This window comes from Rhinopithecus roxellana, chromosome 4, assembly GCF_007565055.1.
Source record: "Rhinopithecus roxellana isolate Shanxi Qingling chromosome 4, ASM756505v1, whole genome shotgun sequence".
NCBI lineage: Eukaryota > Metazoa > Chordata > Mammalia > Primates > Cercopithecidae > Rhinopithecus > Rhinopithecus roxellana.
The window spans coordinates 72,868,685-72,895,899 of record NC_044552.1 but is presented as its reverse complement, the minus strand read 5'-3'; the positions used below and the strand labels follow the sequence as shown (position 1 = coordinate 72,895,899).

The 27,215-nt window shown below is 37.5% G+C and overlaps 1 protein-coding gene and 1 pseudogene across 3 annotated transcripts in view; both read right to left on the bottom strand.

Annotated features, from left to right (window-relative positions):
• WASF1 (WASP family member 1) overlaps window positions 1–27,215 on the bottom strand; it is a 79,088-nt gene that overhangs the window by 33,311 nt on the left and 18,562 nt on the right. The window lies entirely within an intron of this gene.
• LOC115896872 lies at window positions 11,957–13,349 on the bottom strand (annotated as a pseudogene). Its single transcript, XR_004056780.1, has one exon. The product of XR_004056780.1 is annotated as a keratin, type I cytoskeletal 18 pseudogene (transcript).

The following is a 27,215-nucleotide window of genomic DNA, read 5'->3' as shown; positions in this document are numbered from 1 at the left end:
AAGTGCTAGAATTACAGGCTTGAGCCACTGCACCTGGCTTATAGTAAGTCTTGATACATAATAGGGCAAGCTCTCCAATCTTGTTCTCCAAAAATGTTCTGTTTATTCTTGACACTGTGTATTTCCATGTAAATTTTTAGAATAAGATTATCAAGTCACACATAACACACACACACACACATACACACACACACACACACACACACACACACCTCTAACTATTGAGAATTTGACTAGAGCTGTATTAAACCTATCATATTGGGAAGTACTGATATTTATCATTTCTTTCTATCCATGAACATAATATATTGCTCCAACTATTTCAGGATTTTTAAAAGTCTCTTAATGTTTTATAGTTTTCTAAGGAGAAGTCTTATAAATCCTTATTTATTTGTATGTAGATGTCTTTATAACACTGGAACCACAATATATATTGTTGTATTATATAGAAAATAAATGGATTTTTTAATATTGACCCTATATCCTGAGACTTTCCTAATCTCTAACCTATCTGCAATTATTTTGGATTTTTAAATGCACACAATCATATGTGAATAGTGACTGTTTCCTCCATTCTAATCCATCTTACATCTTTTATTTCTTTTTCTTGCCTTACCACACTAGCTATAATCTTTAAAACAATGTGAAATATGTATTTCATATACATAAGGATGATGGCAAACATCTCCTCTTTTTCAACTCAAGTGGAAAAGCCTTCAACATTTCACAAGGTGTCTGTAATACGGATTTTTTATGGTTATTTTGTTTTATAGACACCTTTTAATAGATTAAGGAAGTTCCTTTATTATTATTTTAATAGGTTTTTTGGGGAATAGGTGGTATTTGGTTGCATGTATAAGTTCTTTAGTGGTGATTTTTGAAATTTTGGTGCACCTATCACCCAAGCAGGGAACACAGTACCCAATAGGTAGTCTTTTATGCCTCACCATCCTCTCACCCTTTCCCCCAGGTCCCCAAAGTCTATTGTATCATTCTTATGCCTTTGCATCCGCATAGCTTACAGTAACAGTCTCCAATTCCATCCAGCTTGCTATGAATGTCATTATTTTGTTCTTTTTTATGGCTGTGTAGTATCCCATGGTGTGTGCATTCCATGGTGTGTATATATACATACACATACACACCATGGAATATATGGTGTATATACACCATGGTGTGTGTGTGCATATATATGTATGTATATATACATATGTGTCTGTGTATATATACACACACACACACACACACCATGGAATACACACACACCATGGGATACCAAACATCGTGTGTTCTCACTCACTTTTCTTTATCCACTTGTTGACTGATGGGCATTTGGGCTGGTTCCATATTTTTGCAATTACAAATTGTGTTGCTATATACATGCTATATACATCCATATTTTTGCAGTTCCAAATTATGCTATATACATGCTATATACATCCATATTTTTGCAATTACAAATTGTGCTGCTATAAACATGCAAGCGCAAGTATCTTTTTTGTATAATGACTTCTTTGTATAATGACTTCTTCTGGGTAGATATCCAATAGTGGGACCGCTGGTTCAAACGGTAGATCTACCTTTAGTTCTTTAAGGAGTCTCCACACTGTTCTCCGTAGTGTTTGTACTAGTTTACATTCCCACCAGCAGTGTGAAAATGCTCCTTTTTCACTACATTCACAACAACAGCTATTGTTTTTTGATTTTTTAAATGATGGCCATTCTTGCAGGAGCAAGGTGGTATCACATTGTGGTTTTGATTTGCATTTCCCTGATTATTAGTGATGGTGACCATTTTTTCAAGTTTTTGGCCACCTGTATATCTTCTTTGGAGAATTGTCTATTGATGTCCTTAGATTACTTTCTGATGGGATTTTTTTTCTTACTGATTTTTGTTTGAGTTCCTTGTAGATTCTGGATATCAATCCATTGTCAGACGTACAGACTGTGAAGATTTTCTCCTACTCTGTGGGTTGTCTGTTTACTCTGCTGCGGTGTAGAAGCTTTTTAGTTTAAGTCTTATCTATTTATCTTTGTTTTTGTTGCATTTGTTTTTGGGTTCTTGGTCAGCTAGTGTTTGCCTAAGCCAATGTCTAGAAGAGTTTTTCCAACGTTATCTCCTAGAATTTTTATGGTTTTTTTTTTTTTTTTTTTTTTTTGAGATGGAGTCTCGCTCTGTTGCCCAGGGTGGAGTGCAGTGACATGATCTCAGCTCACTGCAACCTCCACCTCCCGGGTTCAAGCGATCCTCCTGCCTCAGCCTCCTGAGCAGCTGGGACTACAGGTGCACGCCACCACGCCCAGCTAATTTTGTATATTTAGTAGAGATGGGGTTTCATCATGTTGGTCAGGCTGGGTCTCAACTCTGGACTTCAGGTGATCCACCCGCCTCGGCCTCCCAAAGTGCTGGGATTACAGGTGTATGCCACCATGCTTGGCCTTGGGTTGATCTTTTTATAAGGTGAGAGATGAGGATCCAGTTTCATTCCTCTACATGTGGCTTGCCAATTATCCCAGCACCATTTGTTGAACAGGGTGTCCTTTCCCCGCTTTATGTTTTAATTTGTTTTGTCGAACATCAGTTGGCTGTAAGTATCTGGCTTTATTTCTGGGTTCTCTAATCTGTTCCATTGTTATCATGTGCTTTTTTTTTTTTTTTGAGATGGAGTTTCGCACTTGTTGCCCAGGCTGGAGTGCAGTGGCGTGATCTCAGCTCACTGCAACCTCTGCCTCCTAGGTTTAAGTGATTCTCCTGCCTCAGCCTCCTGAGTAGCTGGGATTACAGGTGCCCACCACCATGCCTGGCTATATATATATATATATTTTTTTTTTTTAGTAGAGACAAGGTTTCACCCTGTTGTTCAGGCTGGTCTCAAATTCCTGACCTCAGGTGATCTGCCCACCTCAGCCTTCCAAAGTGCAGGGATTACAGATGTGAGCCACCGCACCTGGCCTATGTGCCTATTTTTATACCAGTACCATGCTGTTTTGGTGAGTATGGCCTTATAGTATAGTCTGAAGTAAGGTAATGTGATGCCTCCAGATTTGTTCTTTTTGCTTAGTCTGGCTTTAGTTATGCAGGCCCTTTTGTGGTTCCATATGAATTTGGGAGTTTTTTTCTAGTTCTGTGAAAAATGACGGCAGTATTTTGATGGAAATTGCATTTTATAGATTGCTTTTGGCAGCATGGTCATTTTCACAGTACTGATTCTACCCACCCATGAGCATGTGATGTGTTTCCATTTTGTTTGTGTTTTCTATGATTTCTTTCAGCAGTGTTTTGTAGTTTTCCTTGTAGAGGTCTTTCCACCTCCTTGGTTAGGTATATTTCTAAGTATTTCTAAGTATTTTATTTGTAGCAGCTATTTTAAAAGGGGTTAGTTTCTGGATTTGATTCTCAGCTTGGTCACTATTGGCATATAGCAGTGCTACTAATTTGTGCACATTAATTTTGTATCCTGAAACTTTGCTGAATTCATTTATCAGTTCTAGCTTTTTGGATGACTCTTTAGGGTTTTCTAGGTATATGATCATATCATTGGTGAACAGCGACATTCGACTTCCTCTTTACTGATCTGGATGCCCTTTCTTTCTTGTCGGATTGCTCTGGCTAGGACTAAGGAAATTCCTATTACTAGCTGCCCAAGATTTTAAAATATCATGCTATCAAATGTTTGTCCTACATTTATTATGATAATCATGTGACTCTTACTCTGTTAGTGTAGTGAATTATATTGACTGTGGGTTTTTGTTGTTGTTGGTAAACAACCCCGCATCCTTGGAATAAACCTAATTGGATGAGATGTATGTGGTAGGGAGAATAATGGTCTCCCAAAGCTACCCATGATCTTATTCCCCTGAATCTATGAATATTTATATTATACGGCAAAGGGCTTAGAATTAAGGTAGTCGATGGAGTTAAGATTTCTAATCAGCTGACCTCAAAATAGGAAGATTATCTGTTTTTTATTGATTACTGGATTTAGTTTTGGTTTGTCATCACTTTTTGGCCTTTTGGCTAAGATCAAGTACAGTTTTGGTTTGTTAATATGATTAGTTTTTTGCATTTACATTCATGAGAGAAAATGGTCCATTATCTTTTTTATTTTTTTGAGACGGAGTCTTGCTCTGTTGCCCAGGCTGGAGTGAAGTGGCGCAATCTCAGCTTACTGTAAGCTCCGCCTCCAGGGTTCACACCATTCTCCTGCCTCAGCCTCCCAAGTAGCTGGGACTACAGGCGCCCGCCACCATGCCCGGCTAATTTTTTTGTATTTTTTAGTAGAGACGGGGTTTCATTGTTGCCAGGATGGTCTCTATCTCCTGACCTCATGATCAGCCCACCTCAGCCTCCCAAAGTGCTGGGATTACACGCGTGAGCTACCGCGCCCGGCCAAAACGGTCCATTATCTTAATGTAATGTCCTTGAAAGGTTTTTTGTTTTTGTATTAATTTCTAGAATAAGAACATTGTGGTCAGAAAATACATTTTGTATCATTTCATCCTTTTAAAATGTATTTACACTTACTTTATTCTCCAAAATAGTCAATTTTTGTAAACATTCCAGGGATACTGAAAAAGAATATACATTTTGTTATTGGTGGTTGCAGTGGTCTATGTATGTCCATTAGTTACATTTGCTAATGTACCTACATCTTCTATAGCTTTACTGATTTTTGTCTCCTGGTCTATCAGAGAGACATGTTAAGACTGCCCACTATGACTACAGAGTTGTTAAATTCTCCATATGATATATCTATTTCAAGACTATGTTATTAGGTATATTTACCAAGTTCCCTCTATCTCTAATAATATGGTTTTTGCTTAAAAGTCTATTTTTTGTAGCCATACCAGCTCCTTCGGTTGTGTTTGCGTAATAGAGCTTTTCCTTTCAACCTTCTTCTATCTTTGTTTTAGACACTTCTCTTCACAGAATACAGTTAGCTGCTGCCTTTTGCTTTTTCTTTAACTTAGTCTGTTAACCTTTGAATACTTTTATTGGTATAAAGCTAATGTTCTTTCTGCCCAAAATATTCTACTTGCCCTACTCCTACTTGTTCTTCAAATTTTAGCTCCAATGATAACATTCCCTGATTCCCCAGTCTCAATGAGATGGGGTCCTCCTGCTAAAATTTTCTCACAGCAACCTCTAAATTTTCCTTATGACGCTTGTCTCAGTTTGTAATTATGTATCTTCATGATTGATTTCTGTCTCCTTTATTAGTCATAAAGCAGGTTTCATGTGTTGTACAGTATCCCTGGTGCCTAGTACATGCTTGGCACATAAGAAATGTTAAATATATATATATATGAATAACTCAAAATTTCTTAATTCGAGTTCAAATCTCTCTCCTAAGCTGCAGATATGCATTTGCAACTGACGCCTAGAAATTTTTACTTGGAAGTTCCATAAAACTTATTAAATTCAAAATATTCAAAGCCGAATTCCTTACATTTTCCTCTTCAAATCTAGGCATCATCTTCAATTCTGCCATACCACTGCAGTCTCTTCTCTATATCCAAAGAGGATCAAGCCTTATTAATTCTATCATTAACATCTCTCATGTTCTGAATCCTTTTCTATTCTAACTGCTACTACTTTAATTCAAACCATAGTCCTCTCTCACTTGGTTAGACTTATGAAAACAGGTAATTCAAAATCTAAGCTGTTGGACTCTATTTTGCGCCTTAAAGGAATGTGATTACGGGACCTCAGTCACGTGACAGGCAGCTGTAACTTGTGCAGCTGTAACCTTTGTTTCTCTGATTATATATTGGCCTCCTTCCTTACCTACACTGTTTTGTAAAATGTAGCACATGATGAAAGGACCCCAGGGAAGACCTCTTCCCTCTTCACTGCTGATCTTCATCATGGATTAACTTCCCTCTGACCTTTCTCACACACAGACTTTGTGGCTATCACACTGTCATAAGATGGAATGTTAAGTATACTCTTTAAAACCAGAAAGGAAATTTAAAAACAGCTGTAAAGGAAAGAAAATCCAGGTGGAAAAGAAAACAAACTGTAACTAATTACTGTAACTCATAAACCAGCCTTCTATTAAAAAAAAGTTGCAATCCTATTAAATTTCTGTTTTCCTCCTATGTAAGTATCACAGGATCCTTAGGGTGTCGCCTTTCCAGCTGGAAACCTCTGTGGCCAGTGGCACCTGTGTCTGAGTTTTGCTCAGGGCTGCTGGGCATGTTCCGCTCACTCAGCCTGGTAGATTGCACTCAGCTCACACTACCAGCCTGGATCCCATACCTGCCGAGGGTGAGCCAAGCACGGAGTGGCAAAGGGTGTGTAAGTGAGCACAGGGTCTGGCCACTGCACATAGCCAAGCATGCTGGCTGCAGTGGGGCAGGCAGCTCCAGGTGCTGGCACAGGTGCTGGCTCCCTGAGAGGCTGCGGCTGGACTAGGTATACCACAAGTGGCTTTCACAGCAGGAACCAGGGAACACTGTGGTGCCCAGAAGCTTGGAGACACCAGGAACTGCAGAGCCCCAAAAAAGGTGTCACAGCCCTGGCTTAGGAAGCTCCTAGGTCTGGGATCTCCAAAGGGCCACAGCTCTTTTCTCCTTCTCTCTTCTCTTCTTCTCATTGCCTGCAACGTGGCAAGTGGGGATCATGTTTCAGCTCTGTGTTACCGCTCTTCCAGTCCTGCCATTCAGCAGGTCCAAAGTTCCTGTCCCACGTCTGGGAAGAATGAAGCCCGTGGAGAGGAGCTTCATTGAGTGACAGAAGAGCTCTCAGGACACCCAAAGTGGGTAGCTCCTTTCCACAGACAGTCATCCCAATGGGTGTCTAGTTCTCAGCAGAGAAGAGACCAGGAGTGGGTAGCTCTTCTTCACAAGGAGATTGTCCCAATGAGTTGAGAAGACCCAAAGTAGGTAGCTCCTTCCTGCAGCTGGTAGTCCTAACGTCTGTGTGAATCTGGCTGAGTCTGAAGTTTTTACGGGCTCTGAAAGTAGGAAGTGCATGCTGCTTGGTCCATAGGCGGCCATGGGTAGGCTTGGAAAAGGCACCATAAGTTCTCACTCTGGTACACAGAACTGAGAGCCCAGCTCCCAGGCTTCAGGCATTTCCCGGCTTGAAGATGAGGTTTCACCCAGGACCCACCCCTTTCTACCCAGGAGCCTGTCTGCCTCCTGTCACCATCAACATGCTGTCCATGGCACCCATGCTGTTCATGCTGAGGGGTGCCTGCAGGCCTGAGCCGAGCTGCCCTCAGCCCCCACTTCCGTTTTCCTCCCATGCTCATAGGCACCCAAAGTCTGGAGGGGCTCACGGTGGCAGGGGTTGGTGTGTCAGTACTGTCTTGAGTTTGCCAGGTTGTGACACCACCTGGGCTTAGTCACAACTTTGCTCTGCCCTGGAGCAGGTGCCGGGATGGGGGAGAGGCCAGAGACTGGGAGTAGGCACTTCCAAGCCTGTGGGGGCAAGGAGGCTTCCCAGGCCCCCAAGAGCACAGGGATGGCCAGGACCAGAGCCCGTGGCTGGGCGGCTGCAGTTGTGCCCAGAAGCACAGGGCTCCCACCCCACCAACTTGGTAGAGCACAGGGCTCCCACCTGTTCCCAGCCCTGACCGCTCCTCCCCCGTTGCAGCCAGCATCTTTGCAGCAGCTGCTACATATGGGCTGCTGCTGCCTTCATAAGCAAAACCTTAACTTTTAACTTCAGAGCACTGACCCCATTTCTCTGGGTCTGCATCTCCTAAATGGCTATTCCCAGCTTTTTGCTTGAATAAACTCTTTAAACTGGATTCTGATCTTTTTGATTATCTCAGGTTGACAGACTTTCTTCCTCCAGTCTTCAACCCATCCCACACCACTGCTTTAATAATAGAGCAGATCCCCTCCAATCCATGGAGGATACATTCCAAGATCTCCAGTGGGTGCCTGAAACCACAAATAGTACTGAGCCTATACATACTATGTTTTTTCCTATACATACCTGTAACATTTAACTTATAAATTAGACACAGTAAGAGGATAACCCAATAACTAACAGAACAATTACAGTAATATACTATAACAAAAGTTGCATGAATGTGGCCTCTTGCTCTCTCTCAAAACATCCAATTGTACTTGTAATATTGTGAAATATTTATTTGGTTGGTTTTCCACCCAGTTTTCTGGGATACAACTTCTAAATTCCTTAGAATCTCCAAAGTGTTACTTCTTTGTAGGATGGGGGCTGGTCACCTGAAAGACCAATGCATGACTAGAGGGTTGGGACTTTTAGCCCCATCCCCCTAACATCCAGGGAGGGGAAATAGGCCGAATGTTAAGTTGACACCAATGGCCAAAGGTTTATTCAATTATGTCTATGTAATGAAGCCTCCCTAAACACTCATAAGGATGGGTTTGGAGAGCTTCCAAAGAGCTAAACACATGGAGGTTCCTGGAAAGGCATGGATGCTCTATGCCCCTTCCCCTATACCTTGCCCCATGCATTCTTATCTGTGTTCCTTGTAATACCCTTTATAATAAATGGGTAAGTATAAGTACTTCCCTGAGTTCTGTGAGCCACTCCAGCAAATTAATCAAACCCAAAGGGGGAGTCATGGGAACCTAACTTGAAGTGGGTAAGAAGAGAAGTTCCAGAGGCCTGAACCTGCAACTGGTATCTCAAGAGGGGGCAGTCTTGTGGGACTGAACCCTCAATCTGTGGGATCTGACACTATCTCCAGGAAGATAGTGTCAGAATTGAATTGAAGGACACCCAGCCAGAGTCTGCCGAAGAATTAATTGCTTGCTTGGCTGATCACACAAGTATTCTGTGTTGATTGTTGCTGTGGTGTGAGAGCAGAGGAAAAACACACTGAGTGTGTTTCTTCAACTCACAACACTGAACTCACCCTTCTTGTGATGGTGTGAAATGATAAAATGCCTACAGGATGAGATGAACTGAGGTGAATGATATAGGCACTGTGACATAGTGTTAGGCTATGTCAGAAGGAGACATGACAATGTCAATGGTTGAAAGTCAGGAGCTGAGGATATTGATGACTAATGAGAAGGAAGCATATACAGTGTGGATATGCTGGACAAAAGGATGAATCACATTCCAGGCAGGATGGCACAAGATTTCATCATGCTACTCAGAATGATGTGCAATTTAAAACTTATGAATTTTTTTTCTGGAATTTTCCATTTAATATTTTTGGGCCATGGCTGACTACTGGTAACTAAAACCACAGAAAGCAAAAGCATGAATGAGAGGGCGACTATTGTATTATAAAAAATTTGAATCTGGAAATGTCCTTCTGCAAAATCAAACCCTTTCTTGGTTCCTTGTTTTCAGGGTAAAGTCCAAACATAACATACGAGGTCTTCAGGATTTAGCCTCCCCTCCTTACTTCTACCCTCATTTCTCACTACACTCCTACATTATACTCTAATTACTCTAAATACATCTTGCTGTTTTATAGTCCTGCCTTTCCTCATGCTGCTCTCTGCCTGGGATGTATTTCACTTTTTTATCCTAATAGAGAATACACAATCGTTCAAGACTAGACTCAAGCAGTAACTCTTTTCTGAAGACTAACTGAATCCCTCAGGTAAATGGAGCCATCTACTCTTTGATGCCCTCAACTTGGATCCACAAGTGCATCTACCTAATTAATACCGATTATACTTTACTATACTGTACTTATTTGTTTACACGTCCATGCCTGAATGTCAGCTTTTAGAAGGCAAAAATCTTGCCTTACTCAACTTATATCTCCAAGATCTAGAACACAGAAGATGCTCAACAGTTAATCAATACGTAAATGGAAGAAATAACAAAATCACAAGCTTTAAGGAAGCCAAAAAAGAAAAAATAGGTTGCTGCAGGAAGATAGACACATACACTTTTTTTTTTTTTTTTTTTTTGAGTCAGAGACTCGCTCTGCCACCCAGGCTGGAATGCAATGGCACGATCTCGGCTCACTGCAACCTCTGCATCCCAGGTTCAAACAATTTCCTGCCTCAGTCTCCTGAGTAGCTGGGATTACAGGAGCATGCCGCCACGCTTGGCTAATTTTTGTATTTTTAGTAGAGACAGGGTTTCGCCATGTCAGGCTGGTTCTGAACTCCTGACCTCGTGATCCGCCCGCCTCACACACACACTTTTCTAAAGCAACTATTTAATCATGATTCTAAGGATTTGCTTTTTTGTATGTGCATGGAAAAGAAATACATTTGAGAAAAATAATATCTTACAAATGTATTGTGGAAACATAGGCTTGCTTGTTTCACTCCCCCAAGAAAAAGCATGGATGGATCGTATCTTATTCATTTCTTCATCTTTATGGGCTAGCTCTGAGTTCTAGGGTATAGCAATCACACACATTTTGATGAAAGGAATGTACAGCATACAAACTAGTTTTGAAATATTATCCAAATCTGAAAAGAAAAAAGGCTTTCATTGTGATTAAAATAGTGCCTTTAGGTATGATGCAAAAGCTTTTTAGAGAGAAAACCTTTCCTCGTCCTTTCTTTTTACTTCAGTTTCAACACCAAATTCATTTTCTTATTTCTTTACCTTATTCCTTGGTGATTTCTAATGTCATTTATCTAACTCAACTATCAAAATCTTAGTGGCAGAAAGTAAAATAAAGCCTAATAACTTTATCTCCTAAATCCTGAGAAAACTGCCTGATTTCCATTTTAGAGCAATCCCAACACCATCTTTTTCATGGAATCCTTTGTCAGGCTAGAAAGTAATTTTTAAAAAATTAAAAACCAAAAGAAACCCTAAATGCTAATAGATATGATTTAATTATCAAGCAAATATAAAATCAAATTCATCTCAGTATTTTTAATGCTGCAAATGATACACTGTTTAAGAATTTAAACATTGCATAGAATGAACCAATTACATATATTTTAACATCTTTTAATCCATCAGTGCCTAACTTGCTTAATAAGGGGAAACTTTTATTAAAAAGGGCTAAATTATACTGTGCTAAAACATAAAATAACCAATTTTTGAATTTCCCAACTATTATATAACACATGTAGTTCCAAAAGTAATTTGGTTCCCCAATGATGTAAAAAAAAAACTAAAGCAATTCCCAGGTTTCTTCGCTTATTTTCCTATGTTCTTATCAATTAAACTGTCAATTGCTGAAGCAAACATCAAAGAGTATGTAAACTAAAGAATATATCTCCTAAAAAGATTTTAAAATAATTTTTAAGAACAAATAACTTAGCTTAAATCTTAATGATGTTTTTAATTTAAAAAAAAAAAAAAACCTTTTCATGGGTATACGTTTAAATCCTGATATAGATTTTAACATTAAAAATAAAATGAGCCACAATACTGTTTATACGATATCACAATATCTTATATTGAAAGCCCTCTTTTAGGAAGGCAAGGGAAACGAAACTACTGAAATCTAACCACAGCAAAATGTTTGACAGAATTCTTAATTAAAAGTTTATTTTGATGACTACTACTAATATTAATAATATATTCTGTTAGTTTAAGAATGCCTTCTCTTGATTCAAAATGAGGCACATACATGGATGAGTACAAGCAATATATAAAGTCTTAAAAATAACCCAAGATCAGATGTCATAATTTTACAAATTTAGAAATCAGAAAAGTACACTATCTAAATTCTGATTTCAGAACTCAAAAATGGCCAGTAAAGTTTATTTAAAATGTTTAAAGGACTCCTTGTAGTTAACAATTCAGAGAAAAATAAAATAGCTGCTTATTTTAAGATGTCACAAAAATAATTATATTAATAGTTAATAATTGCTTTATGGGTTATATAAAGAACATAAGAAAAGTATTTTATTACCTCATCAATGACAAGTGATTCTTTACATTCATGGTCAATGAAATAATTTATGATCATTTAAAGGTGTTCCAGTATTTTTAAAATGACATTAACTAAAAAATTATGTTATAGAAATACAATTTTCAATTTTCTTTTTTTTTTTTTTTTTTTTTTTTTTTTGAACTCTTAACTTTTTATTGGCCTCCTGCTCCCCAAAGGGTACCCTGCTTTTGCTGGCTTAATGCCTCAGAACTTTGGTGTCGTTGGTCTCAGACACCACTTTGCCATCCACTATCCGGCGGGTGGTGGTCTTTTGGATGGTTTGCATGGAGTTGCTGCTGTCCAAGGCATCACCAAGATTGAATTCCTCGCCATCTTCCAGCAGGCGGCGGTAGGTGGCAATCTCAGCTTCCAGCTTGACCTTGATGTTCAGCAGGGCCTCATACTCCTGGGCCTGTCGCTGTCCCTCTGCCCGGGTCTGTGCCAGCTCTGACTCCAGGTGCAGCAGGATCCCATTGAGCTGCTCCATCTGTAGGGCGTAGCGGGCCTCCACCTCCCTCAGGCTGTTCTCCAAGCTGGCCTTCAGATTTCTCATGGAGTCCAGGTCGATCTCCAAGGACTGGACTGTACGTCTCAGCTCTGTGAGCGTCGTCTCAGCAGCTCCAACCTCGGCGGACTGTGTGGTGACCACTGTGGTGCTCTCCTCAATCTGCTGAGACCAGTACTTGTCTAACTCCTCTCGGTTCTTCCGAGCCAGCTCGTCATATTGGGCCCGGATGTCTGCCATGATCTTGGCGAGGTCCTGAGATTTGGGGGCATCTACCTCCACGGTCAACCCAGAGCTGGCAATCTGGGCTTGTAGGCCTTTTACTTCCTCTTCGTGGTTCTTCTTCATGAAGAGCAGCTCCTCCTTGAGAGCCTCGATCTCTGTCTCCAGCTGCAGTCGAGTGACATTGGTGTCATCAATGACCTTGCGGAGCCCATGGATGTCATTCTCCACAGACTGGCGCATGGCCAGCTCTGTCTCATACTTGACTCTAAAGTCATCAGCAGCAAGACGGGCATTGTCAATCTGCAGAACGATGCGGGCATTGTCCACAGTATTTGCGAAGATCTGAGCCCTCAGGTCCTCGATGATCTTGAAGTAATGGCTCCAGTCTCTGACCTGGGGTCCCTTCTTCTCCAAGTGCTCCCGGATTTTGCTCTCCAGCCTCCGGTTCTCGGTCTCCAGGCTCCTCACTCTGTCCAGGTAAGAGGCCAGGCGGTCGTTCAGGCTTTGCATGGTCTCCTTCTCGTTCTGGATGCCTCCCATTCCTGCCAGACCCCCAGCCATCCCTGAGGCCAGGCCCCCGGACCCCATGCCGCCCCGGAAGCTGGTGGAGCGGGACACGGAGATCCGGGAACCAGAGCCCCCGGCGCCTGCATAGACACTGGCCGCGCTGCTGACCGGCCGGGCGCTGTAGCTGGGCGCCTGGACAGAGCCCAGGGACCGGTAGTTGGTAGAGAAGGTGGAGCGAGTGGTGAAGCTCATGCTGTATGGGAGGAAGGCGAGACGACAGGACTCAGGCTTTGCCGACGATCAATTTTCATAATATAGTATTAAATACTTATTCAAACTAAAGGATTATATTATGTGACCTAAAGGAACAGGTTAAAATAAGTATTCTAATAAAAACAATTTCAATGTTTCAAATATATTAAGAATTTTGGGGAGGGCAAATACTTATGTCCTCTGTTCTTAAGAATAGAAGTCACTTAATTTTGCACAATTGACCAGTTAAATAATTTGAGTATGAGAACGTTTAAATAGAGCTTTGCTCTTCATAGAAATAATTTCCTTAATAAATTCCTATGCCAATGACAAAATATAATTGTGGCAGATACTATTAAATATAAAAATTTTAAATAAGAATGCATGAAGAACTGCACATTAAAAAATATATCTAATTTTAAAACCATATTTCAATTATACAAAACCACAGGTCTTTAAACAGTGATTTAATATAAAATAAATTTAAAAGGTTATTGTTTAGAAGTACATCAGAAACAGAATTTTATAACTTATCTTTCTCTAAATCTATAATGCACATTATCTCAAACTGTTTCACTACTGTAAACTAAAAAACTGAAGTTAAAAATAACTTCACTTACTAGTGAAAAAGAAGCTTGTGCTTCTTGTGCAAAGCGACCTCAGAAATATAGAAATCATAAATTTCCCCCTTTGTTGTGAGCAGCAAACTTTAAAACTACTCACTACTCATGAATGTCTAAAGGAGATTCATAGGAAAATGACAAAACCAATTTAGGTACTCACAGGACTAAAGAACTATTCATCATGCTGAACATCTCCAGTTATTTGCTCTGAGGTACTCTGGCTCTTGCTTTAAAAAAACTGCCCTAAGAACAGTGTTATCTTTACCAAAAATAAATACATAAATAACTATGTCACCTGAGGCTGGGTGTGGTGGCTCATGCCTGTAATCCCGGAACTTTGGGAGGCTGAGGAGGGTGGATCATAAGGTCAGGAGATGGAGATCATCCTGGCTAACATGGTGAAACCCCGTCTCTACTAAAAATACAAAAAATTAGCCGGGCATGGTGGCGGGCGCCTGTAGTACCAGCAACTTGGGAGGCTGAAGCAGGAGAATGGCGTGAATCTGGGAGGCGGAGCTTGCAGTGAGCTGAGATCATGCCACTGCACTCCAGCCTGGGCAACAGTGCGAGACTCCGTCTCAAAAAAAAAAAAAAAAAATTACGTCACCTGAAGTCACAACAGCACAGCATTAAATTTTGATAGGCTAGTAAAGTTGAAAATAACACATTGCTAAGCAAACTAAAGCAAAAAGGAAATGAAGAAATAACCTACACACTCAGCAATTCATAACACCAACATTTCTGATAGAGTCAAGAAAACTGTATGCTAATGAAATAATCAATAGTATTAGACACCTATAGAGTGGAAAGAAGACTCTGTATAGTCATGCTAGTAATAAAATCCACTAAATAGTAGTATTTTCTTATGTGATTCCATGTTACTCTCAAAGAAAATATTATTTCCTTTAAATTAATATAACCACTACTGAAACTTACTTGACAAATCACTATACAAGCATAATATTGCACCAAGGTTATTACTGTATTATTTTTCTTTTGAGACAAGGTCTCATTCTGTCACCCAAACTGGAATGCAGTGGAATGATCACAACTCACTGCAGCTTCGACCTCCTGGCTCAAGCGATCCTCCCACCCTCAGTCTCCCAAGTAGCTGGGACTACAGGGTGTGCCATCACACCTGGCTAATTTTAAATTTTTTGAAGAGACGAGGTTTTGCCATGTTGCCCGGGCTGGCCTCAAACTCCTGGGCTCAAGTAATCCTCCCCCCTTAGCCTTTCAAAGTGCTAGAATTATAGATACGAGCCACTGCACCCAACCACCAAGTTTATTTTTAGTGGTTTAAAAGATGTTAAAAATGAAGTTTGAGGCATCTAAACCACAAATGCAGAATTAAGCTACTAGAAAAACAAGACTGTGTTCTTCATATTGAAAATATTTCTAAAAACATATACCTATCAAATACATTGTACTTTATATGAAAAATGGCAGTACTGACACACCACCATCCATTCATTCATTCATCTCATCAACCATTTACTGAATATCAGTGAAGCAAGTACTGTGTGCCAAGTGCTAAAGATAAAGGGGTGAGCAAAACCAAACAATTCCCCACGTATCTCCTAGAATCTAGTATCTAATTACACTTATAAGTGTAATGAAGTAAAAGTAGGGAACGCTATAAAAGGGACCTGTTTCCTTAAGGAAGTAACATTTAAATTAAGAACAAAAGGATCATTAGCTAAGCTAGCTAAGCTGGGGAAACTGAAGCTTGTGCATGTGTTTTCATTCTTAGAATGAAAGGTGAACAGGGAATAATAATGAGAGCAGGCCATCATGGGTGAAGTGCAATGACAGACTCCAGGGTTAGCAGGGGTTAGATCAGGTAGGACCTTGAAGGTCATATTGACAATTTTCTATGTTGTCCTAATGGAAAACCTTTGAAAGGTTTTAAGCAAAGGAGTGCCAAGATCAGGAATGACTATTCATTCTAATTGCTCTATGGAGACTTGGGTAGCGGGGAATGGCAGAATAAATGCAGATGGGCCATACAGAAGATGAATAAAGTAGTTCAGTGACAGAGATGGTAGTCACTTGGACTATGTGACAGTGATACAGAAGCATGTCAACTCAAGATACATACTGGAGGTAGAAGGAAACAGGTTGATGATTGATTGGATCACCAGAAGGGGTGAAGCACAAGTTCTTGGCTTAAGAAACTTTCTACAGTCAGCCAAAAACTGAAAATTATTCCTAAAGCAGATCAATTATATCAATATATGACTCCCTATCCACAAAGTCTATGGGATTAGGAAAAGATTTATGACTAACTCCAGTAACGTGTACAACCAAGTAACGGCTGATGGAGAGAGTAATGGTATTTGGGACGGGGTAGTGGGAGAATGATGAGTTTTAAAGCCAAAATTAATTGCGAAAGCAAGAGAACATTTAGAGGTTTTCCTTTTTTTTCCCCCTTCATTTTTTCCCTTATATTTCATTATTCTATATGGCATATGCCCACTTTACCTATTTCAGTCCCAAGGAGAAATCTTAGATTTCCTTAATTGCTTTGTACCCCTATATCGCTGCCATTCTCTATGCCCTGTAACTTCAGTCCACCCGACTTCTAGACTAGAGAGCCAGGGTAAACACAATATTCCTAGCATTTCACCTTCCAATGCCCCACAATTCACATGAAATGTCATCTTCTTTCTGTAGTTCTGTAGAAGACAGCATGGAAGAGGCGGACTCTGTCAAAAAAAAAAAAAAAAAAAAAAAAAAGGAAAGAAAAACAAAAGGAAAAGGAATCTCAACCTGGAAGAGATATTAAAACACCGACTAATTCATATCTCATTTTTGTAGATTAGCAAACTTACCTGAAAGAGGTAAGAAACTTCTCTAAGTTCACAAAATTAATGGCGGAGATGAGACTAGATTTTGTTTTCAGATTTTGCATCTACTGCTTGCTCTACTGTATTTCTGTCAGTATACATATTTTAATTTTTTGTTTCAAGTTTCCAGGGTACATGGAAAAGTGATTTAGTAGTGATTTCTGGAATTAGGGTGCACCCATCACCTGAGCAGTGTACACTGTACCCAATATGTAGTCTTTTATCCCTCAGCTCCCTGCCACCCTCTTAATCTGTTACTGATTATTATTATTATTTATTATTATTATTTTGCAGAGACGGGGTCTCCCTATCTTGCCTGCCCAGGCTGGTGTCGAACTCCTGAGCTCAAGCAATCCTCCTGCCTCAGCCTCCTATTACAGGTGTGAGCCACTATGCCCGGCCTTGTTACTGTTTTTAAATCTATTTTGTATTCTTGACAAATTGGCCTCCCAAATTTCAGAATACCCTAAAAGATTTTCAATGGTATTTTGAAGCTCCAAATAATGTTCCTCAATTCCCAGATGACTACTTCCTTCAATAAATATTTACAGATTATATATTATAGTTAAAATATAGAAAGTGAAAGGAAAAGAAAAGAAGTAAAATAGCTTCACCAACCAGAAGCTTACAAAATAATCAGGAAGCAAAAATATGTAACAAAAAATGTAAAACAATAAAAATGAACATATAGCTGAGGTCTAAAGTAGACTAAGGTAAATTATTATGCATTTGAGAGAATGAAATCAAAACAAGCCAAAGAGGTTAAAGAAAGGCAGTAATTCAGACCATTGCGTCCAATAAATTAACTAGCTAGCCACAGGTGGCTAAATTAAAACGAAGTAAGTAATTTAAAAATCAGTTCCTCAGTCACACTAGCCACATTTCAAGTGCTCAATAGCCTTACTGGACAGGGTAGTTACAGAACACTACCTTCACTGCAGAAAGTTGTATTGGACAGCACTGACGTCCATCACAAACAAAATGGCATGGACAGAGGATATTTTAAGTCAAGAATAAGAGAGGAAAAATAAGGACATTTGCTTGAAAGGAAAACAGAAGTAGGAATAAAAGATTTTTTAAAAAGCAATCAAATTGAAGATTTTGAACTTTGGTAGTCAATGAGGAACAAATAGTCTTCTTAAAAAGGAGTAAAAGGGCTGGGCATGGTGGTTCATGCCTGTAATCCCAGCACTTTGGGAGGCTGAGGCGGGTGGATCACCTTACGTCAGGAGTTCAAGACCAGCCTGGCTAACATGGTAAGACCCCCATTTCTACTAAAAATACAAAAAACAAGCCAGGCTTGGTGGCACGAGCCTGTAATCCCAGCTACTTGGAAGGTTGAGGCAGGAAAAATCACTTGAACCCAGGAAACGAAGGTTGCAGTGAGCTGAGATCACACCATTGCACTCCAGCTTGGGCAACAAGAGTGAAATCTGTCTCAACAAAAAAAAAAGTAAAAGATGACAAACATTTGATCTTAAAGAGATTTTAATGTGTATTATGGAGTAGATGTGGAATGACTAAAGAGAGTAAACCACTGGGTTACAGGGTATATACACACATACATACATACAGCTTTAGTTAATATTGTCAAATAGTTTTCAAAGTGCTTGAACTAACTTATACTCCCATCAGCAACTTATGAGAGTTCCAGCTGTTTGACATTCTTGGTAACACTTGGTATTACACACTAGTAAATTTGAGGATCCAAGCAAGACTAACCACATTTCATTCTAAAGTTTCATCTAGTCTACTAAAATTTTTAATTTCTAAAACCTTTGGTCATAAATAAAAATAATAAAATATTAAATGTATTACTCTTGATTGAATCCTTTCTAGGAAATAAACAATGTGGAGGTAAAGCATCCTACATGTCACAAAAACAGTTATTTCCTACATCCTGTAATACGAGAATTCTATAAACTCAAGAATTCCAAGATTGGTCTAAACAATAGGATCAACAAAATGCACACTTACATTGATTCATCTCTTGTACAAGTTTAATAAAGTAATAGTAATTTTTAAATACTACTTTGTAGACATACATAAAATCACAATATTAATCACAATTTTGAGTGAACTTTAAAAACTTACAAAATCACCTCTATTATGTTTGATTTTTAGCTACATCCTCACCTTTCTACTGTTTCTTAACATCATAGATGAAAGAAAATAAAAAATATAGAGAAAGTGGTAAGTATATTATTATCTTAGTTCTATTTCCCCATTTGGACGTAGAAATGCTATGCCAAATCAAATCAGTGAGAAAAATCAACTTACATCTTATTTGGGTGTCACAACCATCCCACTACATGCATATATTATTATATCTTTTTGTTCTGTTTTTTGGAAAAAAAAAAATACAAACTTTATTGAGGTATTAAGTGAAGCACAACATATAGCATGTGGCAGGCAGAATTCTAAGATGGCCAAATGATATCCAGTCCCTAGCACTATTCCTATGATTATATTACATGTTAAGAAAGGTTTTAAAGATATAATTATGGTCAATTATCAGCTGACCTTAAAATTGGGAGATTATATGGGTGGGCTTAACCTAAACACATGAGACCTTTGAAAGTGAAGCTTTCTCCAGCTGACAACAGAGAAAGGAGGCAAAGATTTGAAGCATGAGGGAGATGTGGCAGTTACTGCTGGCTTAAAGATGGAGGGAACCTGAAAGCAGTTCTAGGAGCTAGAAACCTTTTTCTGACACCCAGGAAGAAGACAGGAACCTAGACACCAGGAACAATAATATTAAATCCAACAAAAACTTACTCTGGCTAACTACTCTCCTTAAATTGGGATTCTGTTATTATTTCATATATGTCTGTGTTATCAAAATTCTTCCAAACTTTCATTTTGTCTTCACAGTCCAAGAGAAACAATTCACAATTCATTGAAGAATTATATCCATCAGGAAAAATAGAATCTGCCTCTGTACTTATTAGATATGAAAAGGGAAGCTTAAGATTGTACAACTACAAGGAACTTGAATGAGCTTGTAAGCTGATTGTTCCCCAGAGCCAGCAGAAAAGAAATGTAGCTGTCACTGCCATAATTTTGGACTTTTGAGTCCCTATGCAGATAACCCAGCCAAGCCTACTCATACTTCTGACCTACAGGACTATAAGATAATTACTAGAGATGTTTTAGCCTGCTAAATATGTAGTAATTCGTTAAGCAGTGACAGAAAACTAATGCACTGCACATACTGGTGTAAAATTTGATTAGGTTTAAAACAGTTTTAACAAGGCTTAATACTGTGAAATCATCACAATCATCCCCCAGATTTTCTCTGTGCCCTGTTGTAACCCCTTCCTCCCTTCATGTTTCCAAGGACCACTGACCTTTCTGTCACCATAGATTAATTTGCTTGCTGAATTCTATATAAATGGATTCGTAGAGTAGTAACTATTGTCTGCCTTCTTTTGTTCAGCCTAATGATTGAGATGCTTGAGATTCATCCATGTTGTTGCACTTGTTTATGGAAATTTGGGTAATATTCTGGCTTTGATTATTATAAATAAAGTAACTTATGAACATTTTATACAAGTCTCTGTGTGGATGTTTTTGTTTTTCTTGGGTAAATACTTAGGAGTGAAATGGTTGGGTTATATGTTTAGCTTTGTAAAAAACTACAAAATTGTTTTCCAAAGCAGTTTAACCATTTTACATTTCCACCAACAGAGTTCTAGGTGAAGATAGGGAGCCAGGAAATAATAATGGCAAAATAGTTAAACCACATCTACCGTTCTGGTTTCTGTTCCAGTTTGACCTTATGGCAAATAAAAAGAATAGCTGTACAATGTCCAAAAAGAAAGCTTAAGACTGATTTAATAAGAGCCCTAATATTTAAAAGAAGCCATAGATTAAATCTATCTATGTTGATTTCTCACCATATTCTCACCCAAACTTGGTACAGTCAACCTTTTTAATTTCAGTCAATCTAGTGCATGTACAGTGGTAGCTCATAATTTTAATATGCATTTTTCTATCCTGCTTAAAGCTAACACAAGGCTGGGCACGGTGGTTCACACCTGTAATCCCACTTTGGGAGGCTGAGGTGGGAGGACTGCTTGAGCTCAGAAGTTCGAGACCAGCTTGGGTAACACAGTGAGAGCTGGTTTCTACAATGTGCTGCTACATTCCAGCCCGGATGACACAGCAAGACCCGTCTCAGAAAAAAAAAAAAAAAAAAAAAAAGCCAACAATAGGAAAACTTGGATTTGTGTGTGTGTGGTAATTTGAGGTTTATGCTACAAACCTGGATTTAAACAAACTCAATTAGAATGAATAGAATATTATAAAACATTTAATAAGAGGGACTGCACTTATATTTAAATGTGACAATAATATACATAAGTTTGTTTTAAGTAGGGAGAGGAAGAGCTGAGGATACATTTGGAGTGAAAAATTAGAGGGATTCCTTTGAGTTCCAAAAGTAAATTTCAGGAGAAGTTGTGAACTCTCCTTTTCCATATCTGAAAAAATGTTAGAGGAAGTGAGGTTCGACAAACTATTTGAAAGATGGACTGACAGGTAAAGACTTAAGTCTGTTTTTTCTAAGTTTACTTTTTTCCAACATAATTTTCAATGTTTTTATTTTGTGGTCTATACACCTAATATAATACAATATCATACGGATTACAATGATGTAAATGAACACTCCTAAAGAACATTCTAAAGTACCTAACAATATCACATAGAAACACAGGACTTAAAAATAGCTTTTAATATCAAAGTGGAAGAGGATGAAGCAAGTAATTTATTGATTTCCTTTAGAAAAGAATTCTAAAGGTAATACCTAAAATATATTAATACAGGCATGGTTTGAGCCAGGACAGTAATTGCATATTATAAAAAGGTACCTTAAGAGAAAGATATAAATAGAAAGTTCCACAAAATTTCACTTGATTGAATTTCCATACAGAAGCAATGAGGATAAAAATAGTTGTTCCCTACACTTCACAATTTATCCATTATTATAAACATTTTAATAAATATGATTATAAAGATTATAAACTTTTCTATTAATAAAAAAAAAATTACGCAAACTATACACCTGAATATAATTACCTTTGATTGATAATTTACTTTATATGGGAACAAACAAACATACCACAAACTTAGAAATATTGCAACAGAGTCATTTGAAGATTTTAAATATTTTTCAGCCATGGTTTACAACTTTATTGCACTAAAAAAAAAAAAAAAATCAGAGAAGTTGGATAAAAATTGAAATGCAAAGACTAAAAGGATCCAAAGCCTGGATCTTATGTAAATTTGTCCTTGGTGAAAGTCAGGCACACGTAAAAAATTCTGCTAAGAACATCCTAACGCCAAATAAGACATAAAAGGATATAATATACTGAAATTATACATAGGATAGATAGTATTAATGAAATAGATACTTCTGAAAGAGACACCTTCACAGTGGATGACTTCCAGCTAGGGCATGCAAAAGTAATGAACCAGGTGCTCCTAATACCCTGAAATAATAAGACTCTTTACATATTTTCAGTTTTGTCTACAGAGTAAATCAATATAGATTTACTTAATCTATAGTTCTCCCTAAGTATCAGGGCTCTTATTAATTCAGTAACTCTTAAGCATTATTTTTGGCCTCGAAATATCAATATATCATCACAACATACACCTAAGTATGCTTTTTATCTGCTATAAGCACAAACTGGAACAGAAACCAAAAAGGTAGATTTGGTTAAACTGTTTTGCCATTATCATTTCCTTGTTTGGAATGAGGTTAAAAGAGTTCTTTGAAAGCAAATCTAGGATCAATAGCTTAAAGTGATGAGAAGACATTTAATTTGAACAGAAAAAAATATTTTTATATCAGACATTTCCAATAAGGAAATTATTTGCCTCTAGAAGAGACGTTTTTACTAGATTACAGGTTCGACTACATTATTTCTAAAGTGCCTTCTTGTTTACCATCTTATATAACATAAAAGGGGAATTTTAGGGAATGAGGAACCCTCACATGAGCTTCTTTGACCCCAAGATAAAATAAGTGAATAATTCACTCAGGTGACTTGTCTGAGCCAATGTTACACTCCATAAGCATAGGAATTTTTTTTTAAAAAAGATATGATTCATGTTGGAGTTAAGAGAGAAGATTAGAACCAGCGACTATTCTATTTAGAATGGATGTCTACCTTCTTCCCTATCTAGCTCAAACCAATTAATCCTTCAATGTCCAGAATGAATCCTTCCTTCACCATGAAAACCTTCTTAATATACCCAGTTCATGGTGAGTTAGTCCTTCCTCTGAATTCAGAGTTCTATTCTCTATGCTAGTAATTATTATTATTAACCAAAGAGCCATTTACTGCATCATGATCTTTCTTGAACTGTTTCTTACACTATTTCAGTTTTCTATGCTTACATCTTGTCTATTCAGTCACACCATAAGCTCCCTGAAGACAGGGATCATATCTTATATTTCTCTGTATGTCCCATAGCAACTAATAGCATTTTGCATTTTAACTATTCAGAATTGGTTGAGTAAGAACAGAAAATTACAGATTACTCTGAAAACTGGGGAAGGCAAATTTGGGAGATGCAAGCATAGGAAAAGAAAAAAGAGCAAATAAGTAAAAATAATACACAGGTTAGTAGCTAGAGTCAACCCTGCATTTGGAAACAAAAACAAAAACAGAAAACAGTCTGTTGAGTTAAAGATGGTAAGGTTCTAGACCAAGCTCCATGTATACTTAAGGTGAGAACCATTGATGTAGGGGATAACTGTGTGACACTGCCAGAATCTGAGAAAAGGAACATTATCACTGAAGTGAAGTGACATTACAATATTTTTTCCACACCTTTAATTTTATCTTTTGGCACCTGAAAGGGGTCTTCAAATAGCAACTCCAACTGACACCAGATGGTACCTGTTGGAGCCTAATGCCAGGCTACGGCCAGCAAACCAAATAAATATCACTATTCATAAGACCACAGTTAGAAGTTGAGCATCCCTCATCTGAAATGCTTGGAACCAGAAGTGTTTCCAGTTTCAAAAACATCTGAATACTGCATACATGTAATGAGATCTCTTGGGGATAGGACCCAAGTTTAAACATGAAATTCATTATGTTTCATATATACCTTATACACATGGCCTGCAGGCAATTTTATGTAACACTTTAAATAATTCTGTGCATTAAAGTGTTTTTAAGTACCTACATGTGAAATTTTCCACTTGTGATGTCATGTTGGTGCTCAAAATGTTTCAGATTTTGGAACATTTCAGATTTTGGATTAGGGATGCTCAACCTGTACCTTGGGAAGCATCTATTTCTTTAACATAGCTCTAAAAGAACCATGGCTTCAGCAATTTTTCAACTCCTATTTAGTATATAAAATACCCTTTTACATTCAAAAATACCATCTTGAAAGTTTTATCCAGTTAGAATAAGTCTAATTTAAAAACAGAATATACACTTTCATCATACACAAAATTAAATATGTTAGTTATACTTGTTACATCACAGTATTTTATAAAACAGTATAGTAAGAAAAATAGCTGATTTAATATCAAGTGTCTAATGAAAACTACGAGCCAAGGAAGAATAATATGTTAGCTAACTGCTGGACGGACTAAAAATAATGGGAAAACCAGATATAGGACTCTTTTAGGAGCACCTATAATTTACCACTTAAGAATTGATGAGGATCTGGGTTTTAGACTGTTAGTAGTCAGAAATAAAAGAAGAAAAATCATTAGATACAGAATAAGACAGGTTTTGAGCCTAGGAGAGTATGCCACCTTTAACTGAAATGAAAAAAAATTGAGGAGCTAGTTCCAAACCTATTGTAAAACCAACAATGTTTTCTAATCCTGTCCCTACACACTTAATTTTTAAAAGTAGAAGATGCTTTCAAGACCATTCCACTTTTATTAGTATATAACTTTTGAAGCAGAAATGAGAAGTAGCTTTAAATTGACACCTGCTATCAGGAGTTGCTATTGAGATACATTACTTCTTAATTTTATCTTGAAGATTTTAACGATTTTGCAGCCGTAGCTTCCTTCCACTGCAACTTTATTCCAAAAGCTATCATCAACAGTTGTTTTAACATGCTGATTTCTCCAACACTGTTTAAAATTGAGAACAAAAATAATATCCAACATTTATTATTTCTTGTTTCTCATACTCAAAGAACCTACCTTTTTCTTTGAATAATTAGAACAATGAAACATGAGGCCTAAGGAGTAATTTAAGTTTAGCCAATTACTTTTAATTATAATAGGAGAGGATCACTATAGCAAAACCCTCATTAATCACATTCTACCAATTATGAATTTTGAAATTACCTAGATGAAATAAATGTAATTCTTGCTTACCCAGAAGTCTGAAACATTTTTTCATTAAAAAAAAGTTATCTATCGCTACTAAAGACGTATCTGACCGGAAAATCTTTAGCTGTAAAAACTAAGGCTCAATAATTCAGAAAGTCCTCTCAAGGGTGTCTTCCTCCAACTTCTAAGTTCAGAAGATAAAAAGCAGTATTCTAAATTCATTAATTCAACAAATATTTTAAGTACCTTTTTACTTATGTTATAGTCTTTTACTCATGATGCACTGTTTAACTGTACTAAACAGTGTATTACATTTTCTACCAACTAACCTTGTTTTACTCATTATCATCATTTTATTTAGAAGAAAACATATGTTCTTAGGAGGGAGGTACTAACTAAAGTTTCATTTAACTAGCAATGAAACTCATCCAAAAATCCTACCAACTGTTGGATAAATTTGGCTCTCCCTCTTTCTTCCACATACTGATCCCCTGAATAAGCTCATTATACTCACATGAGCCTCTTAGATAGCAGTGGACCATTCTTGAGTCAAGAGTACCTCATTTTACTAGATTAAACTTTACTTGTCCAGATATTTTTACATGGTCAAGATATGTGAGACCTTATTTATCGCACTGTATTATGTTTTCCCTGAAGAAAATTGATAGTATATGTTGCTTTCTATAGCTTTTTAAAAAAAAATCAAATAGGAATCCCCCACTCCTTGCCATTCAGCAAAAAACTGGGGAGAAATTATACCTTTTACAATGAATTATTACAATTATGTTTACATTCCAGATTTCTTACTTACTATGATGAACCATGTTGCTTTGTACTCTATGAACAAGCTATATGACAGGAAGAACCAAGGTCCAGCCTTAACCTGGTCCTCTATGAAAGGACCACAATTTCAGCAAGAACCTAATCCTTATAGAAAGTATGCAAGTAATATGATTACCCACATATGCAAATAAAGAAAAGAGGTCTAACACAAAACAAAATGGAGGACCTTGCTATCACCAAATGAGTTTAATAAATCTAAAGTTTATTATTAAGCTATTCTGAAAGAGTACAAGTGGTAAAATTCAGAATTCTATCCGTATCACTGATATATCTGAAGTATAAACTGGGCACTTCAGCGAATATATTTTAAGAAAATACATTCAATGTACTTTTTAAAGAGTAAAAAATAATACGAACATATCAAATATTATTACTTAAGAATAAAAAACTTTCTGTTTTTTGGGACAGGTCCTAGAACATAGTCAAATTCTGCTTCTCTCCTCCTGTTTGGTAGACTCTTCTGAGAGTTGACTCTGACCTAATCACAACTTAACTTTTTCATTATTCAGCATTCTCAAAATAAGCAAGGTATAAATTAAGATTTGTCATGCAGACAACATATTTCTTGCTTCAAAAGACATAAAGGAAAAGATAGAAGCAGACTCATTCTGTAAGGTTAACATTACCCTAATACAAAACTAGATAAAGACAATATTAAAAAAAAGACAATATATCTCATTAACAAAAATGCAAAAATCCTCAACAAAATATTAACAGGTCGATTCCAACAAAGTGTAAAAATAATTACATACCAGGACCAAGTGACATTCATCCTAGATATGCAAGTCTGGTTCTACATGCAAAAATCAATTAACATAATTTATCATATCAACAGGCTAAAGAAGAAAAGCTTGCATGATCTTATCAAAAGATACTGGAAAAACATTTGACAAAAACCAATGCCCGTTCATTACTAAAACTCTCTGCAAACTAGGAATAAAAGGTAACTTCCTCAACCTGAAAAGAAGATTTACAAAAAACCTACAGCTAACATCATACTTAATGGCAAGTAACTACAACCTTTCCTGCTAACGTCAAGAACAAGGAAAGGATGTTCCCTCTTATAGTATCACACCAACAGTCCTAGTTAATAGAGGAGAAGAAAATAAAAGTATGCTGACTGGGAGGGAAGAAATAAAACTTTGTTCAAAGATGACATAATGGTCTATCTGAAAGAATCAACCAAAAAACTCTTGGAAATAGTAAGCAATTACAAACAGTTTGCAGGATACAAGATTAATATGTAAAAGTCAACTGCTTCCCAACATCTTAACA